Source organism: Tenrec ecaudatus, chromosome 11 (genome assembly GCF_050624435.1).
Source record: "Tenrec ecaudatus isolate mTenEca1 chromosome 11, mTenEca1.hap1, whole genome shotgun sequence".
Taxonomy (NCBI): Eukaryota; Metazoa; Chordata; class Mammalia; order Afrosoricida; family Tenrecidae; genus Tenrec; species Tenrec ecaudatus.
The window spans coordinates 127,319,805-127,327,351 of NC_134540.1; positions in this window are offsets into that span (position 1 = coordinate 127,319,805).

Consider the following 7,547-nt stretch of genomic DNA (forward strand, 5'->3'; position numbering starts at 1 on the left):
GTGTAAATTTTATACCCACACACACACACACTCACACTCATAACTTGCAGAATCTCTTGAGTGCTTCTGACTTCATGCCTTCACACTCTCACCCACATCCACACACATCCTTGCAGAATCTCTGCAGGGCTTCTGACTTCTCCTTGTTACACACATACATACACTTACACACCATTGCAGATTTTCTAGAATGCTTCTGATTTAGTGTCCTTTTTACACCCCCACATACCCAGACAAAAAATCATAGACTCTTACAGAATCTCTGGAGGACTTCTGAATTAGTGTCCTTTTTAGATGCACACACACAAACACTCACACCCTCGTAGAGTCTCTGGAGGGCTTCTGAATTCTGCCCTTTTGGACACACACACACACACTCATACAATTGCAGAATCTCTTGAGTGCTCTGACTTCGTGTCATTTTTATACAAATAAGCACAAACATACTCACACTCATACCCGTGCAGAATCTCTGGAGGGCTTCTGACTTCTTTCCGTTTTACACACACACATACACATATATACCATTGCAGAATCTCTGGAAGGCTTCTGATTTAGTGACCTTTTTACACACACACACACTATCACGCACCCTTGCACAATATCTGGAGGGATTCAGAATTCGTGTCTTTTTTAGTCACACAAACAAAAACACTCACACCCTTACAGAATATCTGGAGGGCTTCTGATTTCGTGTACTTTTTGCACACACACACACACTCACACTCTTGTAGAATCTCTGGAGGGCTTCGGACGTTGTGTCCTTTTTACACACACACACACACACACACACACACACACACACACACACACACACCCTAGCAGAATCTCTGGAGAACATCTGATTTTGGTTCGTTTTTAGACACTCACACACAGGCACCACAGTTGAAGACTATATGGAGGGCTTCTGACTTTCTTTTCTTTTTAGGACACACACACACATACACACACACACGCACACACACACACACACACACACACCCTTGCAGAATCTATGGAGGGCTTCTGACATAATGTCCTTTATAAGGCACACACTCACACACACACACACACCCTCCAGAATCGCTAGAGGGGTTCTGATTTAGTTTCATTTTTACACACACACACACACATACACGCACCCTTGCTAAATCTCTGGAGTGCTTCTGATTTCGTGTCCTTTACACTCACACCCACACACATACTTGCAGAATCTCTAGAGGGCTTCTGATATCGTGTAAATTTTATACCCACACACACACACACTCACACTCATAACTTGCAGAATCTCTTGAGTGCTTCTGACATCATGCCTTCACACTCACACCCACACCCACACACATCCTTGCAGAATCTCTGGAGGGCTTCTGACTTCTCCTTGTTACACACATACATACACATACACACCATTTCAGATTTTCTAGAATGCTTCTGATTTAGTGTCCTTTTTACACCCCCACATACACACAAAAAAAATCATACACCCTTACAGAATCTCTGGAGGACTTCTGAATTAGTTTCCTTTTTATACACACACACATACACACACACACACACACACACATACTTACACTCATACCCTTGCAGAAACTCTGGAGGGCTTCGTACTTTTCCTGTTTACACACGCACAAATACACACAAAATATGGCAGAATCTCTAGAAGGCTTGTGACTTCGTGTCCTATTTACACAAACACACACACACACGCCCTTGTGGAATCTCTGGAGGGCTTCTGAATTCGTGTCCTTTTTAGAAACACCCTCATAAACACTCACACACTTGCAAAATATCTGGAGGGCTTCTGACGTCGTGCCTTTTTTAAACACACAAAAACACACACACATACACTTGCAGAATCTCTTGAGTGCTTCTGACTTCATGTCCTTTACACTCACACCCACACACATCCTTGCAGAATTTCAAGAGGGCTTTTGACTTCGTGTACCTTGTACACAAACACACACAAACCATGGAACAATCTCTAGAGGGCTTGTGATTTCGTGTCCTTTTTTCACACACACACACACATACACCCTTGTGGAATCTCTGGAGGGCTTCTGATTTCGTGTCCTTTACACTCACGCCCACACACATCCTTGCAGAATCTCTAGAGGGCTTCTGATATCGTGTCCATTTTATACACACACACACACACACACACACACATACACATATATACCATTGCAGAATCACTGGAAGGCTTCTGATTTAGTGTCCTTTTTACACACACACACTATCACGCACCCTTGCACAATATCTGGAGGGATTCAGAATTCGTGTCTTTTTTAGTCACACTCACAAAAACACTCACACCCTTGCAGAATCTCTGGAGGGCTATGGACGTCGTGTCATTTTTGCACACACACACACACACACACACTCTCTTGCAGAATCTCTGGAGGGCTTCGGACGTCATGTCATTTTTACACACACACACACAGACACAAACCCTTACATGATATCTGCAGGGCTTGTGACTTCGTGTCTTTTTACACACTCACACACATATACACACATGCACTTATCCTTGCAGAGTCTCTTGAGGGCTTCTGACTTCGTGTCCTTTTTACACACACACACACACCCTTGCAGAATCTCTGGAGAACATATGATTTTGATTCCTTTTAAGACACTCACACACAGGCACAACAGTTGAAGAATATATGGAGGGCTTCTGGCTTTCTTTCCTTTTTAGGACACACACACACACACACACACACACACACATCCTTGCAGAATCTCTGGAGGGCTTCTGACATCATGTCCTTTATAAGACACACACTCACACACACCCTTGAAGAATCTCTGGAGGGCTTCTGATTTAGTTTCATTTATTCACACACACACTCATACACACACCCTTGCAGAATCTCTGAAGAGCTTCTGAATTCGTGTCCTTTTGAGACAACACACTCAAACACTTCCAGCCTTGTAGAATCTCTCCAGGGCTTCTGACATCGTTCTTTTTCACACAAACACACACAGACACACACACACACCCACAGAGAGACACATACACTTGCAGAATCTCTTGAGTGCTTCTGACTTTGTGTCCTGCACACTCACACCCACATCCACAAACATCCTTGCAGAATCTGTTGAGGGCTTATTATATCGTGTCCTTTTTATAAACACACACACACACACACACACATACTTACACTCATACCCTTGCAGAAACTCTGGAGGGCTTCGGGCTTTTCCTGTTTACACACGCACAAATACACACAAAACATGGCAGAATTTTTAGAAGGCTTGTGACTTCGTGTCCTATTTACACAAACACACACACACACACACACACACACACATACTTACACTCATACCCTTGCAGAAACTCTGGAGGGCTTCGGGCTTTTCCTGTTTACACACGCACAAATACACACAAAACATGGCAGAATTTTTAGAAGGCTTGTGACTTCGTGTCCTATTTACACAAACACACACACACACACACACACACACGCCCTTGTGGAATCTCTGGAGGGCTTCTGAATTCGTGTCCTTTTTAGAAACACCCTCATAAACACTCACACACTTGCAAAATATCTGGAGGGCTTCTGACGTCCTGCCGTATTTAAACACACAAAAACACACACACATACACTTGCAGAATCTCTTGAGTGCTTCTGACTTCATGTCCTTTCACTCAAACCCTCACACATCCTTGAGAATTTCTAGAGGGCTTTTGACTTCGTGTACTTTTTACACAAACACACACAAACCACGGCACAATCTCGAGAGGGCTTGTGATTTCGTGTCCTTTTTACACACACACACACACACACACACACACACACACCTTTGTGGAATCTCTGGAGGGCTTCTGATTTCGTGTCCTTTACACTCATGCCCACAAACATCCTTGCAGAATCTCTAGAGGGCTTCTGATATCGTGTCCATTTTACACACACACACACACACACACATACACATATATACCATTGCAGAATCTCTGGAAGGCTTCTGATTTAGTGTCCTTTTTACACACACACACTATCATGCACCCTTGCACAATATCTGGAGGGATTCAGAATTCGTGTCTTTTTTAGTCACACACACAAAAACACTCACACCCTTGCAGAATCTCTGGAGGGCTTCTGACTTCGTGTACTTTTTGCACACACACACACACACACTCACACTCTTGCAGAATCTCTGGAGGGCTTCGGACGTCGTGTCATATTTACACACACACACACACACACCCTAGCAGAATCTCTGGAGAACATCTGATTTTGGTTCCTTTTTAGACACTCACACAGAAGCACAACAGTTGAAGATTATACGGAGGGCTTCTGACTTTCTTTTCTTTTTAGGACACACACACACACACCCTTGCAGAATCTCTGGAGGGCGTCGACATCATGTCCTTTATAAGACACACACTCACACACACACACGCCCTTTCAGAATCGCTAGAGGGCTTCTGATTTAGTTTCATCTTTTCATACACACACCCATACACGCACCCTTGCAGAATCTCTGGAGAGCTTCTGAATTCGTGTCCTTTTTAGACACACACACTCAAACACGTCCAGCCTTGTAGAATCTCTCCAGGGCTTCTGACATCTTTCTTTTTCTCACACACACACACACACACACATACACACACACTTACTCACACTCATACCCTTGCAGAAACTCTGGAGGCCTTCTGACTTCTCCTTTTTACACACACACAAACACACACAAACCATGGCAGAATTTCTAGAGGGCTTGTGACTTCGTGTCCTTTTTACACAAACACACACACACACACACACACCCTTGTGGAATCTCTGGAGGACTTCTGAATTCGTGTCCTTTTTAGAAACACCCTCATAAACACTCACACTCTTGCAAAATATCTGGAGGGCTTCTGACGTCGTGCCATTTTTAAACACACACTCATACACTTGCAGAATCTCTTGAGTGCTTCTGACTTCATGTCCTTTCACTCACAACCACACACATCCTTGCAGAATTTCTAGAGGGCTTTTGACTTCGTGTACTTTTTACACAAACACACACAAACCATGGCACAATCTCTAGAGGGCTTGTGATTTCGTGTCCTTTTTACACACACAGACACACACACACACACACACACACATACACATATATACCATTGCAGAATATCTGGAAGGCTTCTGATTTAGTGTCCTTTTTACACACACACACTATCATGCACCCTTGCACAATATCTGGAGGGATTCAGAATTCGTGTCTTTTTTAGTCACACACACAAAAACACTCACACCCTTGCAGAATCTCTGGAGGGCTTCTGACTTCGTGTACTTTTTGCACACACACACACACACACACTCACACTCTTGCAGAATCTCTGGAGGGCTTCGGACGTCGTGTCATTTTTACACACACACACACACACACACACACACACACCCTAGCAGAATCTCTGGAGAACATCTGATTTTGGTTCCTTTTTAGACACTCACACAGAGGCACAACAGTTGAAGAATATATGGAGGGCTTCTGACTATCTTTTCTTTTTAGGACACACACACACACACCCTTGCAGAATCTCTGGAGGGCGTCGACATCATGTCCTTTATAAGACACACACTCACACACACACACGCCCTTTCAGATTCGCTAGAGGGCTTCTGATTAAGTTTCATCTTTTCACACACACACCCATAAACGCACCCTTGCAGAATCTCTGGAGAGTTTCTGAATTCGTGTCCTCTTTAGACACACACACTCAAACACGTCCAGCCTTGTAGAATCTCTCCAGGGCTTCTGACATCTTTCTTTTTCTCACACATACACACACACACACACATACACACTTACTCACACTCATACCCTTGCAGAAACTCTGGAGGCCTTCTGACTTCTCCTTTTTACACACACACAAACACACACAAACCATGGCAGAATTTCTAGGGGGCTTGTGACTTCGTGTCCTTTTTACACAAACACACACACACACACACCCTTGTGGAATCTCTGGAGGACTTCTGAATTCGTGTCCTTTTTAGAAACACCCTCATAAACACTCACACTCTTGCAAAATATCTGGAGGGCTTCTGACGTCGTGCCATTTTTAAACACACACTCATACACTTGCAGAATCTCTTGTGTGCTCTGACTTCGTGTCATTTTTATACAAATAAGCACACACATACTCACACTCATACCCGTGCAGAATCTCTGGAGGGCTTCTGACTTCTTTCCGTTTTACACGCACACACATACACATATATAACATTGCAGAATCTCTGGAAGGCTTCTGATTTAGTGTCCTTTTTACACACACACACTATCACGCACCCTTGCACAATATCTGGAGGGATTCAGAATTCGTGTCTTTTTTAGTCACACACACAAAAACACTCACACCCTTGCAGAATCTCTGGAGTGCTTCTGACTTCATGCCTTCACACTCACACCCACACCCCCACACATACTTGCAGAATCTCTGGAGGGCTTCTGACTTCTCCTTGTTACACACATACATACAATTACACACCATTGCATATTTTCTAGAATGCTTCTGATTTAGTGTCCTTTTTACACCCCCACATACACACACAAAAAATCATGCACCCTTACAGAATCTCTGGAGGACTTCTGAATTAGTGTCCTTTCTAGATGCACACACACAAACACTCACACCCTCGTAGAGTCTCTGGAGGGCTTCTGACTTCTGCCCTTTTGGACACACACACACCCACCCACACACACACACACACACTCATACACTTGCAGAATCTCTTGAGTGCTCTGACTTCATGTCATTTTATACAAATAAGCACACACATACTCACACTCATACCCGTGCAGAATCTCTGGAGGGCTTCTGACTTCTTTCCATTTTACACACACACACACACATATATACCATTGCAAAATCTCTGGAGGGCTTCTGATTTAGTTTCATTTATTCACACACACACTCATACTCACACCCTTGCAGAATCTCTGGAGAGGTTCTGAATTAGTGTCCTTTTTAGACAACACACTCAAACACTTCCAGCCTTGTAGAATCTCTCCAGGGCTTCTGACATCGTTCTTTTTCACACAAAACACACAGACACACACAGACACACACACAGAGACACATACACTTGCAGAATCTCTTGAGTGCTTCTGACTTTGTGTCCTTCACACTCACACCCACATCCACAAACATCCTTGCAGAATCTGTTGAGGGCTTCTGATATCGTGTCCTTTTTACACACACACACACACACACACACACACACACACACACACACCCTTGTGGAATCTCTGGAGGGCTTCTGATTTCGTGTCCTTTATACTCACACCCACACACATACTTGCAGTATCTCTTGAGGGCTTCTGATATCGTGTCCATTTTATACACACACACACACACACACTCACACACACATATTTACACTCATACCCTTGCAGAAACTCTGGTGGGCTTCGGACTTTTCCTGTTTACACACGCACAAATACACACAAAACATGGCAGAATTTTAGAAGGCTTGTGACTTCGTGTCCTATTTACACAAACACACATACACACGCCCTTGTGGAATCTCTGGAGGGCTTCTGAATTCGTGTCCTTTTTAGAAACACCCTCATAAACA